This window comes from Lolium perenne, chromosome 4 (assembly GCF_019359855.2).
Source record: "Lolium perenne isolate Kyuss_39 chromosome 4, Kyuss_2.0, whole genome shotgun sequence".
Lineage (NCBI taxonomy): Eukaryota > Viridiplantae > Streptophyta > Magnoliopsida > Poales > Poaceae > Lolium > Lolium perenne.
This window is the reverse complement of record NC_067247.2, coordinates 295,075,978-295,084,588: the sequence shown is the minus strand read 5'-3', so window position 1 is coordinate 295,084,588 and position 8,611 is coordinate 295,075,978. Positions and strand designations below refer to the sequence as shown.

Sequence of the window (8,611 nt, the reverse complement as noted above, 5' to 3'; positions counted from 1 at the left end):
ACTGCCGACAGTCCCTGAGCAGGTGGCTGGACTTTGTTTTACCATCCTTGGAATCAGTATACGAGTGCAAGTAACAGGGAGCATTGATCTTCTCAGCGTAGGGCAGTTCGGGAGTCCTATGTTGTCGTGGTTTATAGTTGCCACAGTTCCCAGAGTTGTTCTGATTACCGTCCTGTCGATCATCTCGTCTGTCGTCATACCGATCGTCCTGCCGATCAGAATACCCTGCAGCTACCAGGTTGTTATCGTCATAGCTGCGGTTCTTCCTTCTCTTGTTGCGATCCCTTCGACCACCCGAGTCATGCTTCGGCTGGTCATCGTCTTCGTCATCACTGCGCTGTCGCGGCTTTCGAACGTTGTCCTCGCCATCGGCCCAGCTGTTGGCGATTTCCATTAACTTGGTTATGGTTTTCGGCTTTGTGACGCCCCAAAACCGGTACCATGAGGATCCCAGCGAATCCGCCGAAATCCGCACGATATCAATTTTAGGAGACGCACCACCAAGCACCTCGTACACGCCGAAGCATGCACGCGATGCGGGTGGAATCAATCACGAGAGGTAACATTACAACAGGATTACAATAGAGCCCACAAGATACAGATATATTACAACAACGACTCCAACGAGTCAAGATACAAATAGATACATACAAAGATCAAAATCATACAGAAGATCAAATACATCCGAGTACGGACAAGATACAAATTTGACTAAGAGTCCTGAAGATAACCGATGGCGTCCATAACCCTGCCCAGGCCAAGCCGGAAGGGTAACCTTGCTAGCGTCGTCTTCATCGAACATATCTTCATACCTGCCCGGTTATATCCCGTAGAAGCAGCAATAAGTACGGGTTCGTACTTAACAAGACTTCAAGACGTGTAAGCATTCGTCAACCAGTCGTCCTTTGTACTTGAGGCACGCAGGGGACTTAGAGGACGCAAGAGGAACGTCATAGGCAATATGGTGGAGTTAAGCGGCAGCGCGCAAGCACTAAAAACCTATAGAGACACTCTACAATAGTCGTCTATCAGAGAAGGTGAGAGAGCGCATAAACTAACAGTTCTATACTCCGCAAACATAACACAGCCGATGTGTTCCCCCCTCGCAAGGAAGTACTTACAAGGGCACTCACACGATTGACAAGTTTTAACCATTTATTATTGAAGTTGTACTAACTTACTACGCAAGTTATTATTGATAAACAACAGGTGTAAGTTGTCTATGGTCGAGTCATACAGCTCCAAGTCGTCCATAACCGCGGACGCGGCTTATCGATAAGATTTAACCCTGCAGGGGTGCCCAAATGTGCCCACACGCACGATCAACCCACTTGCGACAGGTGGATATCACGACTCGCACTCTCCTTCACGACAACAATGTCCAGGAAGCCACCTAACCAAGTTGAACCCGAATCGAAGTCCGGCCGTATCTCCGAAGCGGACCTAGCTGTTTGCGACAGCGTACTAGGTGGTTTAAACACACACTGGGGCGATAAACCACTTTGCAGCGGCTCCGCGACCTATACGTGCATACCAGAAACAAGGGATACAAGGCACCCAGGGGCTTCCCAAAGTAAATAAGTAACAGGCTGGCATGCACGCGAACAACAAAAGGTAAAACATTGCAAACTAGTTGTGGCCACTGGACAAAGCTGTAGATTCCGGCAGTGGTCGAGGGGAGACGCAGAAACATACCCACGTGTGGTTAGAGCGCTCAGTCTCGGAACAGATAACAAGAACTCGGGGTCCTAAGATATTTAGGAAACACAAGTGAGCCGTCATAAAACGAGCAACTGACCCACCGATGTCTCCGCTAACAACTATTAACAAGTAACCATGATATCCACAACAGATATATCCATAAACCATGTGTCATGTTCCCCAACAGATAACCCGATAAGATAGCAGTATCGGTAACGAGATATAAACAACACTAGCATGCACTACGACTCGCAAGGCAGACCCGATAACCAAACAATAGCTGTAGGTGGTTGGTGGAGGCAATATAGGCTGCTTGAGGTAACAAGTGGAAGGGACACGTGACAAGAACGCAACTCAAGGATAGCATGAGGGAGAAGGCAAAATAAAATAGGTGAGCGACTTCTGCAGGGGCAGGAGTATAGGGGAAAATGCTTGCCTGTTAAAGCTTGCCGAGGGACATCCGGAGAACTCGTCGTATCTCACAACACCACTTCGTGATCCTATCCGGGAAGAAGCAAATGCTGGAACAAACAACGGGTGCAAGTCTTACTACTACGGAAGAAGAAGATCCAGCATGATCAAGATGATATGCATGACATGGCAGATATGGTGCAATGCAACTTATCCATATTAATCGGAGGCGAAACCCCGGACACACAAATTAGGTTGGAGTTGCATTTTCTATCGTCAAATTTAAGTGGTTGTTAGCATGGCCTAACATGGCAAGAGTGAGCTACTTCAATATTAAACGGAGCGGGGAAAACCCTAGTTGGAAATCCAAATACTCCGCATATATGTGAGGTGAATATGCACGACTATCAACGAGCGACATGATGCGAGATGCAAACAGGTGAATGGATGGCATAATCATGTTCAGCACATTTTTCTGGTCGAAAAACATATATAACATACTTTATTTCGAATTATGGTTTGATAGAATATGATTTTAGAAAGTATAAATATCTCTGCCATTTTTCAGAAAACAGGAATGAGCCTGGAACGTTTCTCACCACCGGAGGGCTAGCCACAGAGACTGACGAACGGCCCCAGGAAACTGACTGGACGGTGACTGGATGCAGACTGTGTTGGCGTCGTTGGTCATTGAAGCGCAGGGCCCGGCTGTCAGCAGGACAAACAAAGAAATAGATTAAAAGGAGACCTTGCATGCAGTGGGAATTGAACTCAGATTCTGAGCGAATAGATTGTTTGAAGGAACGAACCAGCTGGTCTACGCTGCTGATGTTGAAGTGAAGAAGACGCCTGTGCTTTTCAACGCCATCCAAGATGCAGACTAACGATTTAACGGAGCCAGTTTCAGCTGGACAGAGATCACAAGTCAGCGATTGAATCAAGAAGGAAAAGGGGCGGCTTTTATCTGCCAGAACAAGAACTGAACACACGACCTGCGGATGCAGAACTAGATGGTCTACGATGCGATCACGTCGATGAAGCGAGGCGTGCGTTCTTGATCCAGCTCCGACGGAACCGCTGTTATTGAAACAGATGAACAGATGGTATTAAAAGGTAGTCAGGTGACTGGAACGAGGATTAGAAATGGTGTTCTCTCGTTGGAATCAGAAGAACGAACTGCAGCTGCGCTGAGGATGGCATGCTACAGCCGCGAGGGAAAAGGACCCGTACGTGAAGCTTGAAGCTTTGGATTACTGTGTGCTCGAGGCGAGGCTGCTGCATGCCGGCGCACACGGCCGAAGACGGAGTTCTTGCCGACGGAGTCACGAATGTCGGAGATGACCTTGATGGCGCGTGGCCGCGAGCAACAACGGGAACGAATAGAAGAGGCGGCCGGTGACCTGGAGGACGAGCCGACAAGGACGACGAACGACCTTGGAGGACGAGGAAGCAGGCGGGATGAAGCGGCCGGAGGCGGAGACGTGCGGAGCGGAACTGGGCAGCGTCGACCTCGCAGAACACCTGTGCGAGGCGGGCAGAGACGGAGGCGTGCTCGGCGGCGGACGATGGCGAGGTAGAGGCCCGCGCCGGGAAGGAACATGGCGGAGGAGCTCGGTCATGGCGGAGCAGAACTTGTCCGTGGCTCACGTGGTTGCAAGAAGCAGCGAGTTGAGGATGCTCACGCGCCGGCGACGGAACAGAGGAGCGCAACGGGAGTCAGACGTGGGAGAAAGAAGAGAGTGGCGGCGGAAGATAGGGAGCTAGCCTAGGGTTGCAGCTTCCAGGCTAGGTGGGGGATTTATATGGACTAGGGAGCAAGGTCGGCCGTCCCATCCGAGCCATGGCGACGTGGCACCGCTCCGATGTTTGCCGTACAGGAAGGAGAGGTGCAGCGATGGGAAAACGTTTGGTGCCTGAGAAGGAGTTGGGCTGGGCAAGGATGGGCCAAGAAAAGGCAGGCCAGAAGGAGGGGTTGGGCTCCCACGTGAGATAGACCAAGGATGGAGCTGGGCTATAAAAATGGATAGCATGCTTCCTTCTCTCTTCTATTTCTTCTGATCTCTTTTCACCACCAAACTTTGAGGAAAAATAGCGAGATACGGGAGGATTGGGAAGAGTTTTAAAGCAACAACATTTTTAAACCATTTAGCAAAACTATTTTATCCAAAATATTGCAAATATCTTTGCTTCGGGTTTTGTTAGAATAAGAAAAGAGCGGAGGGGGGTTTTTATTAAACCATACAAGAGAAATCAAAAAATAGGGTTTATTGCAAATATTTTTTGGATTTTCGCAAAGTATGCAAGGTGAGAGATGCATGATGCCATGATTATGCATAAAAGGAAAATAACAAGCAATTCTAATAGGGGTATTTTCCTGGGCCGCTACAATCGACAGCACTAACAAGGAATCTCGCCCCGAGATTCCACGTCAACCTAAGGGGGAGTTGGTTAAACTATCGGATCTTCTTGTACCATGTTGACAAACACCCGACCTCGAGGTGGAACCTTCTTCTGGCGGAGTGTTGATCTTCTCGACACCACTAACAAGGATTCTTGCTCCATGTAGAACGTCGACACCTCTAACAAGAAGTCGTTGTTCTGATATTGATGATGCGCTTTCGTCGAGACCTCCGAAGATCGGACCTATTAGGATAAAGGCAAGGATCGTCCAACCCACGTCGAAACCTAAGACTCGGAGAAGCAGATAAGAGAGAGGAATCGAAACTCGAATAGATAAGAGGAGAAAGGATATAGATGAGTAGAAAAATAGAGCTAATCAGGTCTATCCAACGAATTTTTAGAAAATAGTTTGGACTCTCTAAACTCAACGACCGTTGGCAAGGTTATCCTAGAGGCTGGACTAGTGGGGTACCGTCAACCTGAGGCTCTGATACCAACTTGTGACGCCCCAAAACCGGTACCATGAGGATCCCAGCGAATCCGCCGAAATCCGCACGATATCGATTTTAGGAGACGCACCACCAAGCACCTCGTACACGCCGAAGCATGCACGCGATGCGGGTGGAATCAATCACGAGAGGTAACATTACAACAGGATTACAATAGAGCCCACAAGATACAGATATATTACAACAACGACTCCAACGAGTCAAGATACAAATAGATACATACAAAGATCAAAATCATACAGAAGATCAAATACATCCGAGTACGGACAAGATACAAATTTGACTAAGAGTCCTGAAGATAACCGATGGCGTCCATAACCCTGCCCAGGCCAAGCCGGAAGGGTAACCTTGCTAGCGTCGTCTTCATCGAACATATCTTCATACCTGCCCGGTTATATCCCGTAGAAGCAGCAATAAGTACGGGTTCGTACTTAACAAGACTTCAAGACGTGTAAGCATTCGTCAACCAGTCGTCCTTTGTACTTGAGGCACGCAGGGGACTTAGAGGACGCAAGAGGAACGTCATAGGCAATATGGTGGAGTTAAGCGGCAGCGCGCAAGCACTAAAAACCTATAGAGACACTCTACAATAGTCGTCTATCAGAGAAGGTGAGAGAGCGCATAAACTAACAGTTCTATACTCCGCAAACATAACACAGCCGATGTGTTCCCCCCTCGCAAGGAAGTACTTACAAGGGCACTCACACGATTGACAAGTTTTAACCATTTATTATTGAAGTTGTACTAACTTACTACGCAAGTTATTATTGATAAACAACAGGTGTAAGTTGTCTATGGTCGAGTCATACAGCTCCAAGTCGTCCATAACCGCGGACGCGGCTTATCGATAAGATTTAACCTGTGGGGTGCCCAAATGTGCCCACACGCACGATCAACCCACTTGCGACGGTGGATATCACGACTCGCACTCTCCTTCACGACAACAATGTCCAGAAGCCACCTAACCAAGTTGAACCCGAATCGAAGTCCGGCCGTATCTCGAAGCGGACCTAGCTGTTTGCGACAGCGTACTAGGTGGTTTAAACACACACTGGGGCGATAAACCACTTTGCAGCGGCTCCGCGACCTATACGTGCATACCAGAAACAAGGGATACAAGGCACCCAGGGGCTTCCCAAAGTAAATAAGTAACAGGCTGGCATGCACGCGAACAACGAAAGGTAAAACATTGCAAACTAGTTGTGGCCACTGGACAAAGCTGTAGATTCCGGCAGTGGTCGAGGGGAGACCCAGAAACATACCCACGTGTGGTTAGAGCGCTCAGTCTCGGAACAGATAACAAGAACTCGGGGTCCTAAGATATTTAGGAAACACAAGTGAGCCGTCATAAAACGAGCAACTGACCCACCGATGTCTCCGCTAATAACTATTAACAAGTAACCATGATATCCACAACAGATATATCCATAAACCATGTGTCATGTTCCCCAACAGATAACCCGATAAGATAGCAGTATCGGTAACGAGATATAAACAACACTAGCATGCACTACGACTCGCAAGGCAGACCCGATAACCAAACAATAGCTGTAGGTGGTTGGTGGAGGCAATATAGGCTGCTTGAGGTAACAAGTGGAAGGGACACGTGACAAGAACGCAACTCAAGGATAGCATGAGGGAGAAGGCAAAATAAAATAGGTGAGCGACTTCTGCAGGGGCAGGAGTATAGGGGAAAATGCTTGCCTGTTAAAGCTTGCCGAGGGACATCCGGAGAACTCGTCGTATCTCACAACACCACTTCGTGATCCTATCCGGGAAGAAGCAAATGCTGGAACAAACAACGGGTGCAAGTCTTACTACTACGGAAGAAGAAGATCCAGCATGATCAAGATGATATGCATGACATGGCAGATATGGTGCAATGCAACTTATCCATATTAATCGGAGGCGAAACCCCGGACACACAAATTAGGTTGGAGTTGCATTTTCTATCGTCAAATTTAAGTGGTTGTTAGCATGGCCTAACATGGCAAGAGTGAGCTACTTCAATATTAAACGGAGCGGGGAAAACCCTAGTTGGAAATCCAAATACTCCGCATATATGTGAGGTGAATATGCACGACTATCAACGAGCGACATGATGCGAGATGCAAACAGGTGAATGGATGGCATAATCATGTTCAGCACATTTTTCTGGTCGAAAAACATATATAACATACTTTATTTCGAATTATGGTTTGATAGAATATGATTTTAGAAAGTATAAATATCTCTGCCATTTTTCAGAAAACAGGAATGAGCCTGGAACGTTTCTCACCACCGGAGGGCTAGCCACAGAGACTGACGAACGGCCCCAGGAAACTGACTGGACGGTGATCGGATGCAGACTGTGTTGGCGTCGTTGGTCATTGAAGCGCAGGCCCGGCTGTCAGCAGGACAAACAAAGAAATAGATTAAAAGGAGACCTTGCATGCAGTGGGAATTGAACTCAGATTCTGAGCGAATAGATTGTTTGAAGGAACGAACCAGCTGGTCTACGCTGCTGATGTTGAAGTGAAGAAGACGCCTGTGCTTTTCAACGCCATCCAAGATGCAGACTAACGATTTAACGGAGCCAGTTTCAGCTGGACAGAGATCACAAGTCAGCGATTGAATCAAGAAGGAAAAGGGGCGGCTTTTATCTGCCAGAACAAGAACTGAACACACGACCTGCGGATGCAGAACTAGATGGTCTACGATGCGATCACGTCGATGAAGCGAGGCGTGCGTTCTTGATCCAGCTCCGACGGAACCGCTGTTATTGAAACAGATGAACAGATGGTATTAAAAGGTAGTCGTGTGGACTGGAACGAGGATTAGAAATGGTGTTCTCTCGTTGGAATCAGAAGAACGAACTGCAGCTGCGCTGAGGATGGCATGCTACAGCCGCGAGGGAAAAGGACCCGTACGTGAAGCTTGAAGCTTTGGATTACTGTGTGCTCGAGGCGAGGCTGCTGCATGCCGGCGCACACGGCCGAAGACGGAGTTCTTGCCGACGGAGTCACGAATGTCGGAGATGACCTTGATGGCGCGTGGCCGCGAGCAACAACGGGAACGAATAGAAGAGGCGGCCGGTGACCTGGAGGACGAGCCGACAAGGACGACGAACGACCTTGGAGGACGAGGAAGCAGGCGGGATGAAGCGGCCGGAGGCGGAGACGTGCGGAGCGGAACTGGGCAGCGTCGACCTCGCAGAACACCTGTGCGAGGCGGGCAGAGACGGAGGCGTGCTCGGCGGCGGACGATGGCGAGGTAGAGGCCCGCGCCGGGAAGGAACATGGCGGAGGAGCTCGGTCATGGCGGAGCAGAACTTGTCCGTGGCTCACGTGGTTGCAAGAAGCAGCGAGTTGAGGATGCTCACGCGCCGGCGACGGAACAGAGGAGCGCAACGGGAGTCAGACGTGGGAGAAAGAAGAGAGTGGCGGCGGAAGATAGGGAGCTAGCCTAGGGTTGCAGCTTCCAGGCTAGGTGGGGGATTTATATGGACTAGGGAGCAAGGTCGGCCGTCCCATCCGAGCCATGGCGACGTGGCACCGCTCCGATGTTTGCCGTACAGGAAGGAGAGGTGCAGCGATGGGAAAACGTTTGGT

General features: G+C 49.2%; 2 long non-coding RNA genes across 4 annotated transcripts; both read right to left on the bottom strand.

The window, feature by feature from the left end:
• Positions 1-555: 555 nt before the first annotated feature.
• Positions 556-3,800, bottom strand: LOC127295821 (uncharacterized). Of its 3 annotated transcripts, none has more exons than XR_011743706.1 (5): positions 3,343-3,800; positions 2,922-3,189; positions 2,712-2,820; positions 2,138-2,222; positions 556-812 (listed from the first exon to the last, which is right to left on the bottom strand). It is a non-coding gene; the product is annotated as an uncharacterized lncRNA (long non-coding RNA). The 3 variants fall into 3 exon arrangements; XR_007848112.2 differs by having other exon boundaries at positions 556-2,222; positions 2,922-3,019; positions 3,105-3,189; XR_007848110.2 differs by having other exon boundaries at positions 556-2,222.
• A 1,155-nt stretch (positions 3,801-4,955) lies between these two features.
• LOC139830665 (uncharacterized) lies at positions 4,956-7,324 on the bottom strand. Its single transcript, XR_011743705.1, has 2 exons — positions 6,726-7,324; positions 4,956-5,405 (listed from the first exon to the last, which is right to left on the bottom strand). It is a non-coding gene; the product is annotated as an uncharacterized lncRNA (long non-coding RNA).
• Positions 7,325-8,611: the final 1,287 nt, after the last annotated feature.